The sequence below is a fragment of the Loxodonta africana genome, chromosome 4, assembly GCF_030014295.1.
Source record: "Loxodonta africana isolate mLoxAfr1 chromosome 4, mLoxAfr1.hap2, whole genome shotgun sequence".
Taxonomy (NCBI): domain Eukaryota; kingdom Metazoa; phylum Chordata; class Mammalia; order Proboscidea; family Elephantidae; genus Loxodonta; species Loxodonta africana.
In genome coordinates, this window is record NC_087345.1 from 37,793,298 (window position 1) to 37,817,087 (window position 23,790).

General features: G+C 43.7%; 1 pseudogene; it reads left to right on the forward strand.

The window, feature by feature from the left end:
- The window catches only part of LOC135231292 (ATP-dependent RNA helicase DHX29-like), a 47,802-nt pseudogene extending 24,951 nt beyond the window's left edge, over positions 1–22,851 (forward strand).
- The last annotated feature ends 939 nt before the right edge of the window (positions 22,852–23,790 follow it).

The following is a 23,790-nucleotide window of genomic DNA, read 5'->3' on the forward strand; positions in this document are numbered from 1 at the left end:
TTTCGTTCTGTTGTGCATAGGGTCGCTATGAGTCAGAACTGACTCAATGGCACCTAACAACAACAACAACAGAGTTGTGCAAAGGGCAGAAGAGTGCCATTAATAAGATCCCTCAGAACACATAAGAAGGATCAGGATGGCCCATTAAAGACTCTGGAAGGCAGATACCAAAAAAAACCCACTGCCATTGAGTTGATTCCGACTCATAGCGACCCCATAGGGTTTCCAAAGCTGTAAATCTCTACAGAAGCAGACTGCCACATCTTTATCCCACAGTGTCACTGGTGGTTTCAAACCGTTGACCTTTTGGTTAGCAGTCGATCGCTTTAACCATTGCCTAAATTCCCCTAACTTGTTCAAGCTTCTACAATATGCGGGAGAATGAAATACTATCAGAATGGCCAAAATAGGTCTCTGCAGGCATTTTGTTAGTTTTTGTATTCTCAGTGCCAAGTGCGGTGCCTGGCACTTATCTGATGGCATAATAAATGATTGCAGCATAACAAAGAATATGACCAATTTTATCATATCAGGGTACAGAGTTGAGATTTATTCCATCACAGAATGGAAAAATATTACTTACATAGTAGGTAACATTTTTACAACCTGTTATGAATTAAACTGTGTCCCCCAAACATGTGTGTTGTAAATCCTAACCTCTATGCCTGTGGTTATAATTCCACTTGGGAATGGGTTGTCTTTGTTATGTTAATGAGATAGGATTAGTGCAGGGTGTATCTTGAGTCAATCTACATAAAAGAACTTAAAAGCAAGCTAGCAAGAAGAGATGGGGAAGACAGATGCCAAGACACATGGGAATCAACAAGGAACCAGGAAGTAGAAGGTAAAGAACAAGGACCTTCCTCAGAGCCGACAGAGGGAGAAAGCCTTCCCCTTGAGCTGCTGCTCTGAATTTGAATTTCTAGCTTCCTAATCTGTGAGAAAATAAATTTGTTTGTTAAAGCCATCCACTTGTGGTATTTCTGTTATAGCAGCACTACATGACTAAGACACAATCCTTACTATGTGCTGGCTTCTCTACTAAGGCATAGTGTTATATCTATCAAATCCAAATAGGTATAGATGTATATTCACTCATTTAATCTTTACAGTTCTACGCTATAGATAGTGTTATCCCCATTTGATAGACGAGGAAAACGAAGCACAGAGAAGTTAAATAACTTGCCAAGATCATATAGTCAGAAGATGAGAGAACCAGGATTTGAACTCAGACACTCTAGCTCCAAAATGTGTACTCTTCCCCTCTACATTATACTGGTCCTAATAATGTAGTAAAAAAATGTAGTAAGAAGGAAGAAAATTGAATCTTGACCCCAACCTCACACCCTGCTCAAAAAGAATGTAGTAGGTGATTTCAAATTTCATTTGTGAGTCAATGGCTAAAAGGCAATCAACATTACCTAGGAAGTATCAATGAATTTGGGCCACTATTCAGGCAAGTATGGCCAAAGAAATCAGTGGGGAAAGATGGAAGTTTTACTCTTCTATTTACCTCCGAGAGGCATTTATACATTTGTGTGTGTGTGTGTGTGTGTGTGTGTATGTGTATAGTTGGGGTGTAGAGGGATTGGTAGGGAAGAGGAAAAAAGAAGGTGGAGAGGCAAGAGGTCTTTGGAGAAGAGGAGCCCTCTTTTCACCCTTTGTCCCCAGTGCAGTCTCAGTCACTGTAGAAGCTATAAGCCAGGGCACCCAACATAACATCTACAGGGCCAGGCACAGAAGTGCCAGAATGAGCCTTGTGTTGGAGGGTAGGGGATTCTGGGGCCTGTGATGACCCAGTTATTGCCATGCAGGTAGGTAGACCCATGTGCTAGATCTTCCCATTTTTAAAGAGATTAAGAGACATGCATTTAATGTGAAATTTCCTGATTTTTAAAAAACAAAACATCTCTCCCCGCTGGAGACAAAGGCTACCCTCTAGCTTGAAAACTTGGATCTTAGACTTCAGGAGGTTCCAGAATTCAGAACTAGGAAGACTTACTGATGATCCAGAGTCAAACGCAAACGTCTACATCTAAGTTACTGCCATGACCCAGCTGATTTGTCTGGCCCTTCCCCAGGAGCCAAGTTGGATCTGGTGTAGAATTCCCAGTCATATTTTTCAAATATCAGACATGTAGGCACCATTCAGTTTTTACCATGTTTGCAACCACATGTACCATGATTCACTTATTTTCTTTATCTGCTCTGTCTTAACTAACTTTTTAAAACATAGGCAGCCATAACCAGTCGCCATCAAGCTGACTCCAACTCATGGTGACCCCCGTGTGTGTTCAGAGTAGAATTGTGCCCCATAACGTTTTCAAAGGTTAATTTTTCAGAAGTAGATTACCAGGCCTTTTTTTCCAAGGCACCTTTGTGTGGACTTGAACCTCCAACCTTTCAATCAGCAGCCAAGTGCTTAACCATTTGAATCACTCCCGAATTCCTAGGTTGGCATAGCCCATAATAAAATAATGGGTTTGATGTGCTAGACACAGTTCTGCCTACCAAAAAAAAAAAAAAAAAACCAAACCATTACCGTCAAGTCAATTCTGACTCATAGCGACCCTATAGAACAGAGTAGAACTGCCCCATAGGGTTTCCAAGGAGCTGGTGGATTCGAACTGCCAACCTTTCGGTTAGCAGCTGTAGCTCTTAACCACTACACCACCAGGGTTTCCAGTTCTCCTTAAGCAAATTAAAATAATTAGACAACTAGTAGAATTAATATTGCTCATTCTGTCCACCACTTAAAAATTATCCTCTGGCAATACATTTATAATTAGGAAGCATTGCCCTTCTGAAACAAACTGTTTCAGATAGGGCGGATGGAACATTAGAGAAACAGAGAAAGAGATCCATTGTGCTGGGCTGGGAGAGGAGGGAGGAGGAGCCACAATATAGAGACATTCTATTCCACTTGATAAGAAATATGGGAACTTTATAGTTAAACTGTTAAAGGCATGCTATGGTTTTACTAAAGAACTCCCCTGCCCCCTCCATTGGTTTAGAAAAATCTCTGCTTATCACCCATATTTCATTTGCCTGTTATCTGCCTACTACTAAAAACAATTTGCATAAAAACAATCAGATTCTTACTTCACAGGAGTTCTTGGGCTCCTGCTGTTTTCTCACTCATTCAGGCTGATGGTTTGTGGCTTAATCAGGGCCCCTGCTTTGGGTACCAGCAGTAGGGGAGCCAGAATGCAGACGCCTGGGGATGTGGCATTGTCATGTTGAATCCTTAAGGGCTGATTCCCAGGGAAGAAACTCTGGGACCTGTACCCACAGGAGAGCTGGAGAGGACTGTACATTTTCAGAGAGGTGGAAGGAAACTGTATAAAGTGAATGGTTCAAAGAACTTTCCACTCCAGATTCATAGAAGCTGGGGGTTTAGTGTAGCTGACAGGAAAAAGTCCTTGTTCTGAGCATCTTGCCTTGCGCAGAAATGACAAATGGACATTCACCAAGGCCCAATCCCTGGCACCTTTTTTTGGAAACAAGATGCTGATGGAGGGAACTTGCCTACTGACACAGGCATTTTGAGTTGTTTTCCAGGAGTGATGGTGGCTCTTTTCTTCCATCTTGTTTTTAAATTTAACATGGTTTTTTTTCCCCTTTTTTATTGTTAAATTTATGTTTTTTGAATCATAAAAGCAATTCTTCAGGATAGTGACCACGTTTGCATTCTGTGCATCGTTCAGTCGCTACAGTGGTGCCTGGCATGTAATATGTGCCCAACAGATGTCCTCTAGTATTAGCTATTTAAATTAACCAATTTAAATTATTTATTAATTAGATGTGTTAATACATTTGCAGGCAAATTCAACAGTATGGAAAAGGAAATAAAAACACTAATAATTCTGCCAACAGAGATGGCCAGTCTTAATATCTTGGTGAAGTTGCTTCTAGTCTTTTTCTTTGCATATGCATTTTTCCACACAAAGTTGAGATCATGCTTTATGAAGAATTTTGAATTGTGCTTTTCAATAATTAATGTTATATCATGAGAGGCTTTGGATAGTCTTCAAAAACATAATTTTTTTTAATGAGTGTGTGGCATTCCAATATGTGGGTGTAAAACACAGGTAGTCCCTGACTTATGATGGGGTTCCATTCCAATGACTCCATTGTAAATTGGATACCTCTTTTTTTGTTTTCATTATTGTTTTTATTATCAGTATCTTTATAAATCTGATCTTTGAACATCTACAGGTAAACATCTGAGAATGATAACATCAGCAAGTTACATGCTGCTATACTGTATATAGTCTATTTTTATCATTTTACTAACCGTAAGACATACACAAACCCACTGCCATTGAGTCGATTCCAACTCATAGTGACCCTATAGGACGAGATTAGAACTGCCCCGTAGAGCTTCCAAGGAGCGCCTGGTGGATTCGAACTGCCGGGCTCTTGGTTAACAGCCATAGCTCTTAACCGCTGTGCCACCAGGGTTCCCAAGATGTACACACATAGACAAAAAACAGATGGTCGTAAGTATGGTTCGTTGTAACTCGAACACATTGTAAGTCGGGGATTCCCTGTAGTTTATTTACTTCTGCATTGGTCATAGAGTCCCTGGATCTGCAAATGATTAAGCATTTGGCTGCTAACTGAAAGCTTGAAGTTCACGTCCACCCAGAGGCGACTTGGAAGAAAGGCCTGTTTGATCTACTTCCAAAAAATCAGCCATTGAAAACCCTATGGAGCATAGTTCTACTCTTGACACAGATGGAGTCCCCATGAGTTGAAGTTGACTTGTTGGCTAGTGGTTGGTTACATTGGGCATTTGTGATGTTTTCAAGTTGGCAATTTGGACTCAGAACAATAAGCACATTGCTTTCATCGTATTCCTTCTAGGGGGCAGGTACTGCTCCTGATGCTGGGGCACAGAGAGAGAGGAAAGCTCTGAGTTCACATCCACAGTTAGGGGCAATAGCAGAGGAGCCTGGGAGGATGGTATATCCCCCCCTTCCAGAGTAGGAACCGTCAAGAGGTGGCAGGAAAACCAAGACTGAGCAGTTCTTGGACTCCGAGGGAGGATCCAAGAGACAAGAGAGTGGGCAAGTGTCAGGGGAGGAGAGACGCTCTGGTCCCTGTTTGCAAATTGTGCTCTGGCCTCTCGGGCATTCTTTCCTATCCTCCAATGTGGACCCTGCCCCTCCTGCCACAGGGACTTTGCACATGCTGTTCCCTCTGCCTGGACCTCTAAACACTACTTTAAGGTCCCTTGTCTTTCAGCTTATAGCTCAATCTTCACATCCCCTTTACTGACTCAGCTACTTCCTTCTATTATTCAGCCTCACAATCCATGCTCCTTGTAAATATGTTGTATTTCTTTCTGTAATCCTTGATTGCTGTATGCTCCTTCCCTGGAAGACTCGTAGATAGTGAAAACATGTTCAATGAATGAGTGAATGAAGGTGTGGGACTGAAAGGTTTTTTTGGGGGGGGGTGGTAAAAACACAATAGATCGTTCAGCATATAGAGATACAGAAGAAGACGGGTACCCTGACAAGAGTAGAAGAGTCTTAGCACGCTTCTCCTCCAGCCTCACCTGTGCCAAGGACGAGCATTTTCTGGACAGGAGTTTGGGAACAGAACAATCCCAGCTGGCCCATATGGGACAGGGCCAAGAATCAAACCCATGAAATTGGCATCAGTAGCTCCAGCGCTGTTCCTCTGGCATGCACCAACAAGGAAAAGGAAGGAAGGTAGTGGGTACCTCTTCTCGTCCCCCAACTTCCTTACTTTCTGGGGGAAGCAGAAGGAAGCTTCTTGGGCAGCATCTCCATGCCTGGCAGGAAGCCAGGAGGCAGTCAGGAGGTGAGCAGGGAGATCTGTGAGAGCTACAGATGAAATGCCTGAGAACTCAGGGACTTGTCTGGTGGCGATTCTGTCAGCCATGGAAGGATCCATTTCTAATAGCTTCTTCTTATACATTATTCATGACAACAGGAAGACAGCGCCGATAACATCAGAATGCTGCTGCGTCCAGCAAATCTAATGACTGTAGCTTGAGGGCATTTTAAGTAGCATGGAAAAAATTATTTTTGCCAATTTGAGGTTTAGGAGGCTTAGAAAGCAAATTTGAGCTTGTAGAGTGGGTGTGAGTTGCACATTTGGAAAAAGGAGTGGCCTGATACCAGCAACATCTGTTTCTTTGTGACGTCTGGACCCGCCCCACCCTCTCATTTTTTAGTTTCTAATGGAGGAATTAATGTCGCTCTAGTTAAATAGCCCTAGGTTTTCAAATCGGTCTCTATTTTCATACCTGTCAGTCAAAAGGCAGGAACAAGCAATCAGACTTTGTGGAGGGCTTCACTGGATTTCAGTATAAATTATTAGTGTCTAATCTCTTCAAGCCTAAGGGACCAGTGCTTTTTAAATGGTGAGAGGAAAGTATTCTGCTGCTGCTGACATCTGATTTTTTGTCCCATTTCTGATTCATTACAACTGCAAGATTCATTCCACCCTGAAACCTCCTCTGACATGCTGTCAAATAAGCAAGGAGGTTAATTTGTGGAAAGGGAAGGGGAAAAGCTGGGGGAGCAGGAGTAGTCGTGGGAGTGGGAGCAGGCAGCTCAGAAAATTGGCCTGTTATTTTCTGACCTTCATGTAGAATGTTCTGACTTCTTAAACATAAGTTGATTCATTCCATTAAATTCATTCATTCATTCCACAAACAATTGCTGAGGGTGTATGACTTGCCAAGGGTACTTGCAAGCTGTTGTTGTTGTTAGCTGCCATTGAGTCAGCCCTAACTCATAGCAACCCCATGCTCCAAGCACAGTGGGGTTTTCACTGGCTGATTTTCATAAGTGGATTGCCAGACCTTTCTTCCTAGTCTGTCTTAGTTTGGAAACTCTGCTGAAGCCTGTTCAGCATCACAGCAACACACAAGCATGAGCTGGAAATTGAACCCAGGTCTCCTGAATGAAAAGTGAGAATTCTACCACTGAACCACCACTGTCCCTACTTGCAAACTACTGAGGATTCAACATGAGCTAGGCCTGGTCCTTGCCCTCATGTAGCTGATAATCTAGTGTTGGCAGATGGATGTCTGGTCCAAACACTGAGATAAAACAGCATTTCTCTGGGGGAGTTGGAAGAGGAAAAGATTGTGGGGCTCCTCATATGATCAGATTTTCTTTAAATAATTATGCCTTTAGTATTTTTTTGTTTGTTTTATCACGTATTATATCAATATAACGAGCTTTTCAAACCCATAATTTCCCAGATACTGGTTAGGAGACTGGTGAAATTGATTTAAAATATTTATATATTAAGTACATAATAGACCAAGAAGGATTGGGATGTGGCAAAATCACAAAGCTGGTAAATAATGATAATGGTAATAATAAAAAATAATAACCACTTTGTAGTGTGCTTAGTATAAGCTAGGTACTTTTTTTTAGTTTAGATGAGTTTCAAGAGCAAATTAGTTTCTCATTGAACAATTAATACACGCAGTGTTTTGTGACACTGGTTGCCAACGCCACAATATGTCAACACTCTTCCCTTCTGGAACTTGAGTTCTCCATTACCAGCTTTCTTGTCCCCTCCTGCCTTCTTGTCCTTGCTGGGCTAGGTACTTTTTGTAAGTGCTTTTACAAATACATTATTTTGTATAATCTTTACAACCACCATTAAGTATTCTTGTTATATGTATCTTACCAATAAAGAAACTGAGACCAGAGTGCTTAAGTAATTTGTTTGAGGTCACACAGGTTGTTGTTGTTGTTTTGTTGCTGTCAAGTCAGCTCTGACTCGTGGGGTCCTTATACAGCAGAACGAACTGTTGCCTGGTCCCGCACTGCCTTTAGGATCACTGGTGTGTTTGAGTCCATTGTTGTGGCTATTGCGGCCGTCGATCTCGTTGAGGGTCTCCCTCTTTTTCACTGACCCTTTCCTTTACTAAACATGATGTCCTTTCCTAGCAATTGGTCTTTCCTGATGATGTGTCCAAAGTAATCGAGCTGAAGTCTCATCATCATAGATGCTAAGGAGCATTCCAGTTGTATTTCTTCTAAGACAGATTTGTTTGTTCTTCTGGCAGTCCATGGTATATTCAATATTCTTTGCCAACACCACAACTTGATTGCATCAATTCTTCTTCTGCCCTCCTTTTTCACTGTCCAGCTTTCCCACGTATATAAGGTGATTTTGAAAAGACTATGGCTTGGGTCAGGTGCACCTTAGTCATCAAAGTGACATCTTTGCTTTTTAAAACTTTAAAGAGGTCTTTTGCAGAAACCACGCAAGTACTGGATTTGAATCCAGGCAGCTGGCTTCAGTATGCACACTCGGAAGGACTACGGTTTGGAATCACTGAGGCACCATGGGGAGAGGAGGCACAAACGTGTAAGGGAGGTAAGAGTCAGAGAAGCCTTCACAGCAGAGCTATTGTTCAAAGTAGGTCCTAGATGATGAGTGGGTGCTCACCAAATGAACAAGGGGGCCAGGACATTTCAAACAGAGGGATGGAGTACCATAAAAATGGCGTCGTGGAGGAGTCTGATCTCTAACTTCACAAAGGGGAAAGAGAATCAAAATCAACAGCTCAAGGCTCATTCCTATGAGGCAGAGATCAGACATGCCTCCACCCTCCAATCTTTTTACAAATTCCGACACCAACCATCCCTCCCACAGCACTCTCTACTTCTCTTTTGTGTTCCATAATCTATTGCAATGGCCATACAGAACTCACAGACAATAGTCACGATTATGTGGTTTATTAGGGAAGTAGAAGGTCATAATTCAGGTTCAGTAACACTCAGGATACAATTTTTCCATCAGGACAGCCTCTTCTCAGCTGTGTCTGCAGGCGCATCTCTCTCTGGCCCTTCAGCCTCTGCTCTGCTCAGGCAAGTGTCACAAAGCTCTTTTAGATCTGTTGATACATGCCTGCAGGTACTCTACTCTGCCTGTAAGCCTTGACACAAAGGCATTCGGATATCTTACTCTGTGAGTTGGTGAGCCTAGCTTCACCACCAAGTGCCTGGAGGCATCCCACTTCACCAGGAAGCATCCTGCCTGAAGGTACTTAGTTTTCTCACTCTGAGGGTGGGGATGTCCCCTGTACTATCTCTTGCCAATCTCCTGCCTCTGCTGCCGCTGTTTCTCTGCTACTGCTTCTTTCGGTCTCTCGCCCACCTCTGCCTGGAGTTACAGCTCTCTCTCTCTTCTGAATCTAGGAGGTTCTCAGCACAAGGATCCTGGGTTCAAAGGACATGCTCCACTCCTGACTCTTCTTTCTTGTTGGTAGTGAGGTTCTTCCTTTCCGCCTCTGGAATGGCTCATTTTAAGCCTAGTGGGATGGCAAAACTGACCAATCCCCTAGTTAGGGTTCCATACACTTTATTTGCATGATCCCACCCACACAAGGGTGTCAAGCACCTTGTTTACATTACTAGCAAGCTATCCAAACCCCTTGGTGGGCCACAAGCCCCTCATCTGTATAGTCCTACCCAGTCATTTGATGGGAGTTACAAAAACTATGGCCAGAAGGGCCATATTAAATAATCCACTGGACTACAAGTACTAAGTAGCATTGTGTGTTTGGGGACGTAGGAAGGGAGGTGACATGATAGGATGGCAAGGGGAACGTTATATGAGAAATAAGGCAGGACCCAGCCCGTGTGGCAAAATCCTTGGTGTATCTGGTATACTGTACCCTATGGGATGTTGATTAGATTTCTGCTCTGGAAAGATGACGGTAGTGTGGAGGCTGGCTTGAATAGGGTGGATGATGGGGGTGGGGGTTGGCAGGGGGGAGGATATTTTTTCTCTCTCTATTGCTCAGGAAATGGAAACCATTTATGAGGCAGAAGGGGCATCTGTCCTGCTGACCTCCTTCTGTTGAGTGGAGGTGCTGGCCTGATTGGTGGGATTGGGGCAAAAGGCACACTCTGCCCCACCCCCAGCCTCCCAGGAAGAGCTCTGGTCTCATGGAGAAAGCCCTGCGGCCTACCTTCACAGCTGCTACCTGAGGCCCAAGTTCTCTCTCTGCTCCTGGTTCCAGGGACCCAGCAGGCCCAGCTCACCCTCTTATTAGCTGCTCTTTCCTGCTCCCCACAGGAGGTAAGGCAGCGTGGCACCCTCTCTGTGGCTGCCTGGGTACCCCTCTGCAGAACCAGCTCACCCGCAGCTGGGTCACAGGACTGGATGGGGGTTGCTGGCTGTGCGGGAAAGATGGAGGCAGGAAACTTGATTTCACCCTGGGTATAATCTTACTTGAAGTTCCTGGGTAGTGCAAATGGTTAACGCGTTATGCTGCTAACCAAAAGGTTGGAGGTTTGAGTCCACCCAGAGGTGCCTTGGAAGACAAACCTGGTGATCTACTTCTGAAAAATCAGCTATTGAAAACCCTATGGAGCACAGTTCTGCTCTGACACTCCTGAAATCTCCATGAGTCAGAATCTCGACAGCAACTGATTTTTTTATAATCTTATTCACCAATTCAGCTGTACCAATAATAGACCAGTTACTATATTTCAGTTCTCAACTGGTTCCTGGTTAAGAGCCTGGCAGGGCAGAGGAGTGTGGTTAATTCACAATAATAGCCATTCGTCTTCACAACAGCCTCATGAGTTATTATTATCCCCATTTAGTAGATGAGGAAACTGGCTTATGAGCTTAAACAACTTGCTGGAGGTCACAGCTAGGGAATAGCAAAGCCAGATTCAAATGGATAACTCTCACATTTAAAAAAAAAAAAGAAAACAATGTATTTTGGATAACCAAACTTCTTCAAAACTCTCTATCATGCTGGTATATAACTGTTAGGAATTGCAAAGTTTAAAGAAATTTTCTCTCCACATAGTTTTGATATGAAACTAATGTCTTTCAAATGAAATAATCATTTGAATGATTAAATTACAATTATGATGGAGTAGCTGCCTATTTGGATAGACTTAAGCATTTTATAGAGCTCAGTGCTGTCACTAGCCAATTCTCCCCTTTGGTTCTTCTCTGAGTTTCAATGAATTTTTTATCATCTTATTAATTAGTGCAAATCTTGGATTGCGCTTTGTAATTAAAGTCTTACGTGTTCTTCTAGATCTTACATTTGAGTTAAACGTTAATTTTTCAAAGAGAAAAATCAGGAATTTGACGAGTGCCTTCCTTTCTGGCAATAGAATGTATATGCTGCTTGTCAGAAAAGATCGAGTGCCTGAGTTTCTGAGATAGGGAGTGTAGATCATTCATCATGAAATTGCAAATTCATTTGCTCGATATCATAATCAATTGCTGATAGCAGTATTTTCAGAATCTTATTTGTGAAACACATTTGGTAGTCTTGTCATCAAACATTAATTCAAATTCCGTGACTTGCCATTAGTCTTTGTAACTTCGCTTTAGTCCACGTCCCCGTTTGCTCCGTTATAATTCCTGTCAATTTCAGAGTAATCAAAGGAAATAAAGTTATGCAGTATGAGCGCATTTTTTCATAGTGTTAATAATAATCACTCCTACCACATGCCGATGGGAGACAATTCTCCACACACCTCATGCATTTCTGTACATCTTGTGAGTGGAGACATTGACTGCCTCTGTTCTAGATGATTTTTTCAGAGATATTTGCATAATGAGCAGCTTTAGAAGAAAGAGATAGTGTTCCCTTCTGGAGGAAAGGACAGGCATCTTTACTGCCTATTACAAAAGATTTAGCTTCCCTAAAATTAGGGTTTCTCTCCTGTAATTCAGCCCACTCTATGCAGTTATCTTTGCAACACCCTGTGGGAATTGAGCTCAGGGAACCAACACAAATGCCGATATTCTGGCTACTTCTATTGTTGTGAGCAATAAATCCTTTGTCTCTGACCAGGAGTCTCGTGTCATCTACCAGCATCTATGAAATGGTGGCAGACTCACTTGTTAGCTTGCAAACAGAGTAAAATCTCAGACACTTCATTGTTCTTACGTCATGATGCCAGGCGCCCTCCCTGTGGCTGCCTGGGTACCACTCTGCAGAGCCAAATATTTTATATATATAAATATGTATTTTTAAACAGCTAATTTTAATAGACTCAGGCAAGAGTGGCTGACAGATCAACCGGGGCAGTGAGAATGGGAAGGGCAGGGGCAGGTAGAATATATAAAACCAGATAACTGATCCTTTCAGGAGTGATCACCATTCCTGATCAGGGATGAGATACAGATATAAATATAATATATATAACCAAATATCATATTTATTATATATAACCAAATATCATATTTAACCAAATATTATATTTATTATATATAATCAAATATTATATATATATATGTATATTCCTCACCAGACTGGAATGGACCTCAGTGAAATGCCACCACTCACTGATCTGCTGGTAGGCAGAGCTCAGAGATGCATTCAGACTTTCTTCTTCTGACTGCTCCACAGCCTAGGACATTGGTGAGGTTGCCTTCTTGGACTGCACTCCACACAGCACCCCACCAATCTTTCTGACATTCTCAGACTCCTAGGCACAATGCCCCAACATTGGTACATTTTAAAGCTCTGCTCTTGACTACCTTCTCATTCTGCAGATATCATCCCATGACTTCAGCTCTCTCACGTACATTCAACATTTTATTTCCAGCCCCAGCTTAGCTCCTCAATTTTAGTCCATCCAGTTGTCTATGTGGCTTTTCACCTGGATGTCCCACAGATTCCTGGGATTGCAAGATCCAAGTTGAGTCATCATACCCACCCCAACCTTCTCAAAATGCTCCTAGGTCATCCTCTGTCCTCCCTCTTTTTCACCATCCCTGAATGATCAGTTATGTGGTGTTATATATTCTACCTGCCCCTCCCCATTCTCACTGCCCAGGTAGATCTGTCAGTCACTCTTGCCTGAGTCTATTCAAATGACCTAGCTACAAGTTGCTTAGTGGTTCTCATAAAGATCACCTGGGAAGCTTCTTCCAAGTGCAGATTCTCAGGCCTCACCCCCAGAGAGTCAGATTCAGTACTCCCAAGGTAGGGTCCAGCCATCTGCATTTTTAATAAGGTCCCCAAGAGATTCCAGTGAAGGTGGTCCTCAGACCACATTACTTAGCAACTCCTTATTCAAATCCATTCCTCATATGATTAATTACTACAACTATGATGCTGAACAGGCTTCAGGGGAGCTTGCAGATTAAGATAGACTGGGAAGAAAGGCCTGGAAATCTATTTCTGAGAATTAGCCAATGAAAGCCCTATGGATCACAATGGTTTTATCTGCAAACAATAACAGGGATGGTGCAGGGCCAGGCAGCATTTTGTTCCATTGTGCATGAGGTCATCGTGAGTCAAGGGTGGTCCTGAGTCAGGGGCCAACTCAATGGCAATTAACAAGAACATCGCTACCTAACATTTTTTGAACACTTAACATATTCCAAGACTGTATTAAACCATCTTTATGTATTGTGTCCCATTAACACAACAACTTTTTGCTTTAACTACTATTATTAGCCTAATTTTACCTTTGAGAAAACTGAGGCACAGAGAGCTAAGTTAACTAGCCCATGGCACAATCTCTCTCATTCAAAGCCAAGTTCTCAACTATTACATTTTGCCACCTCTTTTGTCTCCTATGGTCCAGCTACACTGAATGACTTCAGTTCCCCAAATGCACCTTGCTACTTTATGCCTCTGAGCCTTTGCCCATGCTGTTCCTTTCTTTCAAATTACCATCTGTATTAGCTCCCATAGCTGTGTAACAAGTTACTACCAAGTTATCAGCTTAAAACAATACCCATTTATTAGCTTATAGCTCTGTGGGTTGAAAGTCTGGACAGTGTGGCTGGGTTCTCTGCTCAAGTTTCCTCAAAGCTAAAATCAAGGTGTCAGCTAGGGCTATCCTCTCATATGGAGATCAAAATCCTCTTCTAAGCTCACTGGTTGTTGGAAGAATTCAGTTTCTTGTGGATTTAGGACAGAGAAACAAAGTCACTGTTGCTTTGCTGTGTCTCAGCTGGGGCACTCTCAGCTCCTAAAGGCTGCCTGTATTCCCTACCACGTGACCCCCTTCATTTCTAAAGACAGCAAAAGAGAATCCTTTGTCAAATTCTTCTTATGCTTTGAATTTCTTTTACCAGGAGAGCCCAGTTCCCTTTAAAGGCTCACCTGATTAGGTCAGACCCACCGAAGATAATTTCTCTGTGCTAAGGTCAGCTGATTTGGGACCTTAATTGCATTTCCAAAATCTCTTCACAACAGCACCTAAATTAGTATTTGATTGAATAACTGGGAAAGGGTGTATACACCAGGGGCTGGGAATCTTGGGGGCCATCTTAGAATTCTGCCTACTATACCCTCTAATCTTCAAAACCCCGCTCAAGGGTTATTGTCTTCCTTGATGCCTCTAGAAAGAGTTAGATCCATCCATGTTGCCCCCACAACATCCTGTTGTCCCCACAACATCCAATAATACTCTTAATATAACATTTGTCCAAGGTATTATAACTTTTTTTACTGGCCCATTTCCCTCTAGTTGGGCTGTGACTTTCATGAATGCAGGAACCAGGCCTTGTTCATCTTTGTATCCCCAGAACCTAAAACATCACCTGGCTTAGTAAGTATTTGCTGCCTGACAGAGAGTGATGTGTCCAAGAAAGTTCTCCTGACAAGAAGAGCATTTTCATTAAAGAGTTGCCTACAAGCATGTGAAGGGCTGTTGCTATGTGACAGAAAACGCTTCCTGGGAATCCCAGGAAATGCCATCGGTACTCCCAAGTCTTTTTAACAGAGAGTTGTATAAATTTTTTTTTTTTTTTATTGGAGGGCAGGTTGGTGCGACCCCTGAAAACCCCACTGAAACCCAGCACCGTCGTGATGGTGTGGCAGATGAGCCACTAGGTGTCACTCCCGATTCAAGAACGAGAGACCTGGGTCCTAGGAAGCCTCTCCTCCTTCCTTGTGAAGGGGCTGGTTTGACGGCTTGTTCACACTCCGAACCGTCTGCTGTTCTTCATATCCTCCACTGACAGAATCTGGGTCTGAAAAAGGACAACAGAATCAGGAGTTACTAGGTTTGTGGGCTACCCGACGGCCTAATTCAGACTCTGGATTTTGTAGATGAGCAACCGGAGTTGGGGGCTTGCGAAGGGCGGGAGCAGAGCCCAGCTCAACACCTACCGGGTCCGTGCGCCTCTCCCTACCCTCTAGTAGCCGCAGGGAGGCGCGGGTGGGTCCTGTCTCTCGGCCTAGAAGATGTTCTGGCCTGTTCTGGGGGGTGCAAGGCGGGGTGTCCTCCCCTCCTCCAGGACCCGCTCCAGGTGCCCTAACTGCTCTCAGCCTCCTCTCCGCGGAGTTGGAGCCCAAGGGCACCCCGCGTTGTGCGCTCCAGAACCCAGGAAGGGGAAGGTGACATGCTCAAAAGAGGGTCATGTGGGTCCCTTAGGACCTACCACTTATGATCGCCTCAAGTAATCTCTTTCCCCGTGGATTTCGGGGTGGGGAGTTGGAGGACCACTCTCGTTTTCCCAGATTAGGGCCATGGGCATCTGCAAACCGCGTCCTTCCCTTGTCCAAGGGAGAAGTTCGGAGCTGAAGGGGAGAGAGTTGGAAAATGCTTGGGACGAAAACATCCTGGGCGGAAGTCTGCGTCAGTTTTTCCTTTCCTCCACCTTTAGCCCTCGAGGAAACCCTGGTGGCATAGTGGTTAAGAGCTACAGCTGCTAACCAAAAGGTGGGCATTTGGCATCCACCAGGCCCTGCTTGGAAACGCTATGAGGCGGTCTACCCTGTCTTATAGGGTCTTTATGAGTCGGAATCGACTCGACGGCAGCGGGTTTGGTTTTTTGTTTGTTTGTTTGTTTATCCCTTGAAGAAGCCTGAGGTTCAGGACCAACTGGACTAAGGATGCACGTGCGGACGCATTTTTCTTTCACCCCCGGAAGAGGGCGCCCTTCTCCCGTGACATCTCCCCGCCGGGTAAACCCCTGCTAGCCCAGCCCTGGGCCAGGCTCTCTCAGCCTGGGCCTCAGCCACAGGTGCCTGCAGTTCTATACTGGGAATAATTTAAAAGTCACTTCTGTTTGACCTGGGGCATGGCCTTTGAATGACCTGTCCTCTGCCCCCAATCTACTTACCACTCATTTTTTTTTTTTTCTTAAGTGGATGTTGAAATCATTTGTATTTCCTGGAGCTGGGCTAACAGGGAGAGGTTACCTGGGAGTATGAGAATCTGGCTAAGGAAGCTAGCTCAGGACTGAGACTTTTGCCAGGGCTTATACACAAGCGCGTAATCTTATCAATCAATAGAAGAATTTCATTTAAAATTTGCAAAAGGGTTATCCCATGTAAAGCTTGACTTGACTTTATTTGTTAATCTCTTTCCTCTTTGCATGAAAAAGTCAATTTATCCATTTATTTTTCAACAAGTATTTTATTGAGCTGCTTCTATGTGCCGGGAACCAGGGTAAAGAAGGCAAACTTGGTTGCTGATGTTGGTGGAGTTAATGGTCTAGTGGAGCCCTAGTGGCTCAGTGATTAAGCGTTTGGCTGCTAATCAAAAGGTTGGCAGTTTGAATCCAACAGCCACTCCTTGGAAACTCTATGGGGTAGTTCTACTCTGTCCCGTAGGGTCATTATGAGTCAGAATCGGCTTGATGGCAATGGGTTTTAATGGTCTAGTGCAAGGAGTCCTAGTCATGCAGTGGTTAGGGTCTGGGCTGCTTACTGAAATGTGGGTGCTTTGAACCCACCAGCAGTTCCATGGGACAAAGATGGGGCAGTCTGCTTCCATAAAGATTACAGCCTTCTAAACCCTATGGGGCAGTTCTACTCTGTCCTATGGAGTCACTATGAGTCGGAATCTATTTGACAGCAATGGATATGGTACATAGTGGTCTCATTAGGGGATCCCTGGGAGGCATAAGTAGTTAATGTGCTCATATGGTAGCCGAAAGGTTGGAGGTTTGAGGCCACCCAGAGGTGCCTCAGAAGAAAGGCTCGGTGATCTAGTCCCCCCCAAAAATCTGCCACTGAAAACTCTATGAGCACAGTTCTGCTCTGACACACATGGGTCACATGTAGAGTTGCCATAGTCAGAGGCAACTGGGCAGCAACTGGTTTTTAGTGGTCTAGTAACAGAGACATATTGAACAAGTAATTGGAGAAAACATTACCTGTTTATAAATAAGATAAATGCTACGAAGGGAAAACAGTGGTTATTGGGAGAGGGTGCAACAGAGAACTGTCTGAAGCTTTCACCTGAATCTCAGGCACAACTTTCCTCCATATTCATCGTGATGCTGTCTTCCCTTGGCCTGCTGCTGCAAAGTGATAAGAAAAAAATTTAAAAAATCATGGCCCTTAGGAGCTGGTGAGTCAGTGCATTCAAGGCTGCATGTCCCCAGGTGAGGTAACCAGGGTCAGAATTCTGCTGGAGACGCCTACCTATTCCTTCATACTCCTGGACTGAGTGCCACTGGGCAAGGCATTAGTTATTTTGCAGGATGCAATTCATATTACAAATTTCGTCTGAGGTATGATGATTACTGATTATGAAAATAACAAGACAATTCTGGGTGCTGCATCCTCCTCAAAGTTTATTGAGCACTTACTAGTTATGGGGTTGCATGCTCAGTGCCAAGGATGCAAAAATACATTAGAGACACAGGGGAATAAGCTAAAGGCCAAAGGGGTAGTACAGAGTAATGGTTTCCAGAGTTTGGAATTTTATGAACAGCTAAAAGTGAGAGCTTTCCCAAGGAGCGACTGGTAAATCTGAACAGTCGACCTTTTGGTTAGCAACAATATCACTTAACCACTGCACCACAAGGGCTCCATTTAATAACTAGGTCCTGCTAATTAGGTAAGAGATCCAAAATGACAGTGGTTTAAACAAGATAGAAAATAGAAGCTCTATCATGAAAGTCTGGAGGTAGGCACTCCTGAGTCGACATGGAGGCTCTGCTACAAGAAGTCCCCACGGACACAGCTCCCTCTGTCTTGTTTCCCTGCTGTGCCTGACCTCCATTCCTAAGGTCATGTTCATCTCAAGGTCCAAGATGGTTGCTCCAATTCCAGTTATCATATCCAGCAGGAAGGAGGAAAATTAAAAAAAGAAGGCGGGGGGCGGGGAAGAAGGGCAAAACCAAACCAGTTGCCATTGAGTTGATCCTGACTCATGGCAATCCCATATGTTGCAGAGTAGTAGTGTGCTACACAGGGTTTTCATGGCTATGACCTTTTGGAAGCAAATCAGTCATCAGCCCTTTCCTCCAGGGCACCTCTGCGTACACTCAAGCCACCAACCTTTCAATTGATAGTTGAGTGCTTAACCGTTTTTGCCACCTAGGGACTCCTAAAGGGTGGGTGATGTTGTTGTTGTGTGCTATTGAGTCAATTCCGGCTCATAGCGACTCTATGGGACAAAGTAGAACTGCCCCCATAGGGTATCCTAAGCTGAAATCTTCACGGGAGCAGATCACCAGGTCTTTTGTCCTGAGGAGCAGCTGGTGCAGTCAAACCTCTGACCTTCTGGTTAATAGCCAAGCATTTAACCACTGTGCCATCGGGGGTTTTTAAGTATAAATAATAGCCTTCATGAATTCTGTGAACCATTATAGAGAATTAAGGGACCCACAAGGGGCAATGAGATTTGGGTTTAGCTCAGCGTAGCTAATTCAGAGAAGGGCTGCATAGGCAGTTGTAAAGACAGAGCCCTAACTCATGAAGAATGAGCTTTGGATGGCTGGGGGACAGAGAAAGGCTGCATGAGAAGTTGATGAAGAAGGGCAGAGTTCTTCTAGCTTGTGACCTAGCCCCAAGGGTGAGGGAGAGAGAGAAGCTAGCTAGTCTGAAGTACAGGGAAGTGTGCAGACTCCTGAGCCAATGACCTGGCGTTGGGTCGCCAGGGATGTTTTGACCTGGCTCAGAGTGGCAGAGAAGGAAGTCTGCCCTAACTCTGGATGGTTAGGGTGAGAGAGAAAGTGCCATAGAAGTGGCTGGTGATGAGGAATGGAGATGTGTGAAGGTGAAGCCTGGATCCGCTTCCTGTTGGGAATTGGGTTCATGCTGATCCTTGCCATGTAGTTTATAATAAAGGTGAGGTTTGCCCACCTTGCCCCTTTTAGAGTGTTACAATATATTTTTAAAAATTTTTCTAATTCACACAATCCATTTTCTACCCTGCAGCTAGAGTACTCTTCTAAATATGTAAGCCAGACCATTATCCTGCTTATTACCTTCCTGTGACTTCCCATAAATGTCAAAATCCCACACTGCAGTGCAATGGATCAATTCTGTGTGGCCTTTCTTGCCATGGTACTGTAACTCCCACCCAAGTGACTGGGTGCGACTGTGCAAATAGTGTAGTTGTGGCCCACCAAGGGGATTGGTCAGTTTTGTTATCCTGCTGGACTTGAAATGAGCCATCTCAGAGGCAGGAAAGAGAGAATCTCACCACTACCAAGGAAGAAGGGCCAAGAGTGGAGACTGTCCTTTGGACTTGGGGTCCCTGTACTGAGAAACTCCTGGAAACAGGAGACCGAGAGAGGGCTGTAACACTGAAGACAGCGAGAAGCAGTAGCAGAGAAACTATAGCAGGGAAGACTGGCAGGAGATGGTGTGGTTGGCTTTCCAGCCAGAAAGCTAAGTGCCTTTGGGCAGGAGACTTGCTGGTGGAGTGGGGTGCCTCTGGGCACTTGTCGGTGGAATTAAAAGAGCTTTGTAGCACTTGCCTGAGCAGGCAGAGGCTGAGGGACCAGAGAGAGGCATGCCTGCAGCACAGCTGGGAAGAGGCTGCCCTGATGGAAGAAGTGTATCCTGAGCGTTCCTGAACCTGAATTGTAACTGTTACTTCTCTAATAAACCCCATAACTGTGAGTATTGTCTGTGAGTTCTGTGTGGCCATTGCAATGAGTTATTGAACCCAATGGAGAAGTAGAGAGAACCATGGGAGGAACAGTTAGTGTCAGAATTGGTAAAGATAGCAGAGAGAGGTATGTCTGACCTCTGCCTCATAGGAATCAGCATTGGGCCATTGATCTTGTATTACCCTTTTCCATTGTGAAGTTAGAGGAGGTCAGACACTGCCTCCAGGCAATTTTTACACACACCCACATGATCCTGCCTATTCTACCACCTGTTCCTTGTTCATTTTGATCTGGCCATAGCTGCCTGCCTTTTCTCCTTGAACACCCAAGCTCTTTATAAATCTGGGCCATTGCATTTACTGGTTACTCTGCTTGAATTGCCCTTCTGTAGCTCCTTACATGGCTTGCTCATCTCAGCTTCAGACCTTAGCTCAAGTATCACCTCCTTAGCACACCCTTCCCTGATGCCCTGGTGGGCAGGGGCTTGCTCTCACCTCTTCTCCATTACCACCACTTTGGCATTTCCCCCACACCCCAAATCTGCTGCAAAAGACTTCTTTAAAGTGTTAAACAAACAAACAAACAAAAGAAACAATGATGTCACCTTGAAGACTAAGGTGAGCCTGACCAAGTCATGGTGTTTTCAATCACCTCATATGCATGGAAAGCTGGACAATGAGTAAGGAAGACCGAAGGATTGACACCTTCGAATTGCGGTGTTGGTGAAGAATATTGAATGTGCCATGGAGTGCCAAAAGAATGAATAAATCTGTCTTGGAAGGAGTACAACCAGAATGCTCCTTAGAAGCAAGGATGGCAAGACTCTGTCTCATATACTTTGGACATATTGCAAGAAGGGATTAGTCCCTGGAGAAAGACATCATGCTTGGTAAAGCAGAGGGTCAGCGAAAAAGAAGACCCTCTACAAGCTGGATTGACGCGGTGGCTGCATCAATGGGCTCAAGCATAACAACGATTGCGAGGATGGTGCAGGAGCGGGCAGTGTTTTGTTCTGTTGTACATAGTGTCGCTATACATCGGAACTGACTTGATGGCACCTAACAACAACCTAACAACATGGCATCTCCCTGATTCTGTCCTTCATAGGACTTCTTACCACAATCTGAAGTGATCTTATTTATTTATTTGCTTGTTTACTGTTTGTCTCATTGTCCCTCTTCCCCCGCCCCAAAAATCACTCCTAAGAGTATAACCTCTTTCTCTGAAGGGCCTTTGTCTACCTTGCTCACTTCTGCAGCCCCAGTGACTGGAAGAGTGCCTGGAACATGGATAGTAGGCGCTGTACAAATATGTGATAAATGGACTGAACGAGGAAGGAGAAATATCATTCAAGCACCATCATAGATGCTGTTCAATATTTTGATTGCTTTTGGTTTATTGTGGCTTTTCATGAACTTGGATAACTCTAATATGATAATAAGGTCGGCAGGTTCTACAACAGATAAGATATAGATCCAGGTATTTATATCAACTCTCGCAACTCAGCTGCTCTTCTCCTCCCCTCTACTCTCCACACACCATAAGCTCTAATACGAATAAGCTTCTTTCCTTGCTCAGAGAGAGGTTCAACATCTCACCCTCCTGATGAGCTTCGTTGTAAGCCTGAAGCGTGATTTGGGGCTCATACGGGTTAACCTGGAAACAATCTCTGGGAATAGTTTTATACATGAGGCCTTATACACAAGGCCTTTATGGTCTGTGTCTTTTTCATAAGGCCAGCATTCCTGCTGGCCGTTTGGGCATTGAAAGTACATTTCTGAGACACTGATGAATAAACCCAGGTTTGGCAAAAGATTTATCTCTAGAGGTGTCATCTTCTTTCTTCCTGGCAACGTTTTCTTGGTGATCACAGAAGACCTCTGAGGCTGTGTGGGAGAGAGGGGCTGGCTGGCTCCCTGGTGACGAGAGAAATTAGCCCCCGTCTTCAAAACGACGTTATATTATTCTAAAATTGAAAAGCTTAAAGGGAATAATGTGACTCTTTCCTTCAAAATTTATCTGAATCTCTTTTCAATTGTATCTTTTACTTGTCTACTGTGGCTCCATCAGTTTTCGAATTGCTATTCAGATGTATGTTATACATTCATTGACTTGAGAGTGCACACTTGATATCAAAACAATGTCAGGAAAATGTGTGTATGCACGTGTGTATGTACGTATATTGGGGGTGCAGTGGAATCTAGGGTTATAATCATGTACATAAAAAAGAACATGTAAAACTGAGGTGCTAAGAACTGAGGTAGATTGGTCAAAGTGGCAGGGTTTTCATCATCTACAGCCGCTAACAGCTGTGAAGGACACAGAGCTTCGCAAAGCCTCTCCTTACAAGAGATTGCCCCCCTTAAAGCTGTGCTGGCCACTGGACTGTATGACAATGTGAGGAAGCTAATCTATACCAAATCTGTCAACGTCACAGACAAATCGGATTGCATCGTGGAGACAGGGCAAAGCACAAGAGCGTTCTCCCTCAATAAATAGAGATTTGCAAACTTCTGGGTGGCTCCTTTGCCAGGAGAAGGCAGGGTGTGCCAGAGTATATTTGAGGGAAACTATCCTAATAACCCTTTTCCAGTTTTAGATTTTGGTGATAATATAGAAGGGCAACACCAGAGCATCTTCTTTCTATTGATAAAAACCAAAACCAAACCTATTGCTGTGGAGTTGATTTCAACTCATGGTGACCCCACATGTTACGGAGGAGAACTGTTCCAGAGGGTTTTATTCACTGTGATCTTTACAAAAGTAGACCACCAGGCCTTTCTTCTGTGCTGCCACTGGGAGGGTTTGTACTGCCAACCTTTGGGTTAGTAGTCTGACACAAACCGTGTTGGGCACCCAGGGACCTTTCTATTAACAGTTGGATCTATTTCCAGGCCCTTGTAAAGACAGATGTCATTTTCAAGCAGTTTTGAGTTCTCATTGATTCTGGTTTACAAAAAAACTTGAAAACCCTAAGATGTCTCTTGAAAATGCAATATTCCACAGGTCATTATGGAATTGATAAAAACAAAAAATAATGACTGAAACTGAAATTGATGGTCACTTGTTTTAAAAATTAAGATGAGGATACCCCAAATCAAAACCAAACCCATCGTAACCAATGTCACATAGCAATATATGTATACATGTTTGAATGAGAAATTAAGCTTTAAACTTTCCCCTTAAGCACAATCAAATTAAAAAAGAAAACAAAAAACAACCCATTGCCATTGAGTTGATTCCAATTCACAGCAGAATTATAGGGCGGAGGAGAATTGCCCCATAGGGTTTCCAAGGCTGTAAATCTTTATGGAAGCCAACTGCCACATCTTTATTCCATGAAGCGGCTGGTGAGTTCGAACCACCAACCTTTCTGTTAGTGGCAGAGCACTCTAACCACTGCACCACCAGGCACCTAAGGGGAGGATATAGTCATGAAATTATGTGAAAATGGACCATCCCATTAAGTATTTTAGTACTTAAAATGTTGGCACTAGCCACAATTTACAGGTGGCAGCAAAAAAGCACACAGTTTGAATGTGTCATTTCTCAGTTCCTTTTTAATGATTATTCTTAACGTCTTTGCCTCTCATCTACAATCAAGTATCTGGTATTAACAAAAAAAGAAAAAGAGGAAGGAGGAAGAGGAGAAGAAGAGCAATAACAGCTAAGATGAGTAAGTCATCCAGCTGCTTGCTTGCTTTATTTCTTCTGCATGCAGGTTTTGTAGAACATGGCGCATGCTGTATTTTGTTTAAAAAGTCCCAAGTCTAAGGTTCAAGTACACCTCGCTCTGTAAGTTTTAAGTGTAAAAGTCTAGGTAAAGTAAGCGTACAACCATTTATCACCCACGTGATCGTGGACGTGAAATTGACTCATTCATTCCAGAAATATTTCTGAGCACACAATGTGTCAGGCAATGGGACCAAAAGAAAGAATTCAGTATAATCCCTTTTTCCAAAGAGTTGGCACTCACGCAGGGCT